The following is a 1,694-nucleotide window of genomic DNA, read 5'->3' on the forward strand; positions in this document are numbered from 1 at the left end:
GGCAGTAAAATCCACACTAAATTTTGTACTTCTCAAAGTAAAATCCCTTTCAGTCCTAGGAAAGGCTTCATGTCCACTTGATTTTCTTATTTCCTAAACCTCAAACTTTGTGTTCATTTTTAAAAATGTCAACTGAATGTCAATACCATTCTCTCTGGAAAATTTTCCTTATGTTATTTCTGAAACAGTAGTTTTGTTTTTTTTTTTGTCTTTTTTACTGACCGGTAACGGGATTGCAACCCTTGGTGTCGCGCCCGTACTGGATTTTTTGTCTTTTTTACTGACCGGTAACGGGATTGCAACCCTTGGTGTCGCGCCTGTACTGGAGACCGGCAACGGGATCGCAACTCTCAGTGTTGCACCCGCACCGCACTCAGCCAGTGAGCAGGAACCGGTCTCCACATGGGATCCGAACCCTCAGCGGGAGTGCTGCCGCACTCCCAAGTGGCGCACTCTCCAGTGCACCACCGGGCTGGCCCTGAAACAGTAGTTTTAAGCTGTGCTCAGAGTAAGTCACTGTTAGAAAGTCTTAATTCAAGAACATTCAAAATCATTTTCCCACCCTAACACTAACACTAGAGTGTTTATAAAACAAGATAAACAATTTCATAAAAGTTTCTTGTGATCTTGGCAATTTCACTTAAAAATCAAGTGTTCACAAATTCAATTAGACATCACTTCTCCTTTCCAGAAATATTATAAACCAGAATATCACTTCACAAAGGCTCTTAAATTCAGACTCAGGTATATACTGCACAGGATAAGAAGGGCCACTGGGAAGAGGTAGATTCAAGACTTTTACCTTTGCTTGAAGAAGTAGAGTTCTGCCTCTTCCTACAGTCTATGAATACAAGAAAAACATACTATTTCTTAATACCTATATTTATATATACTCAAGCAGAAGATGTTACAATAGAGAATATGTTAGTTAAAACAATTCATAGACACAGAGGTGAGTCAATTGTTCATTCAGTGACTCAATTTCTCTTTAATATAAAGATGTTTATCAGTTTACATCAAGGAATCCTTGATAAATAACTTTTTATAGTCTTCACTACTAGTTTATAAAAGGCAACAAGTAAGGCATAATTCCTTAGGTTAAAATCTCACTAAACAACCTAAAACTAATGATGATAAAGGTTTTATCTCAAGTCAGTAAGTTATATCTCCTTTTAAAGTCATTAATAAGTGAAGACATTAACTTCATTTTTCAAGAAATAAACAGGCCAGTCTTGTTATATTTTATGTGTATATATTAAGGCTGCATGAAGAGTAAAAATTTCATTAAAATAAAAAGCATACTGTTAGAAGTTTCTATCCAAATACATAAAAATTGCAATTTCTGTTTTAGTAAAGTTAGACTTTCAGATTAAAAGACTTTCCAATTAAATACGCATCTTTGGCAAGATAGGCTAGATATTTAAGTGTTAGGCTAGAGCCATATTTCTGTTAATTTAGCTCAATGTTTAGAAAGCTCATATATTTGGAAGCAACTAAAAATTGGAATTTTATAAATCCAATAAATGAAGCTCATGTAATTGAGCTTCTAAAAGAAGAAGCAAGCAAACTCAGGAAATAATGAAACCCTATCAAAATAAACACAAATAAAACTACCCCATTGAACTAATTTAAATATACATCTCAACAGTAACTGTCAACTTAAATTTGTACAGTATTCTCAAATTTTCAAAGTA

At 34.4% G+C, this 1,694-nt stretch overlaps 1 long non-coding RNA gene across 1 annotated transcript in view; it reads right to left on the reverse strand.

Annotated features, from left to right (window-relative positions):
* LOC103609265 overlaps positions 1 to 1,219 on the reverse strand; it is a 2,032-nt gene extending 813 nt beyond the window's left edge. Inside the window, exon 1 of the long non-coding RNA XR_552114.1 lies at positions 803 to 1,219. This is a non-coding gene — a long non-coding RNA (uncharacterized LOC103609265). The remainder of the gene's footprint in view (positions 1 to 802) is intronic.
* Positions 1,220 to 1,694: the final 475 nt, after the last annotated feature.

The sequence above is a fragment of the Galeopterus variegatus genome, unplaced genomic scaffold (genome assembly GCF_000696425.1).
Source record: "Galeopterus variegatus unplaced genomic scaffold, G_variegatus-3.0.2 Scaffold9405, whole genome shotgun sequence".
NCBI classification, from domain to species: domain Eukaryota; kingdom Metazoa; phylum Chordata; class Mammalia; order Dermoptera; family Cynocephalidae; genus Galeopterus; species Galeopterus variegatus.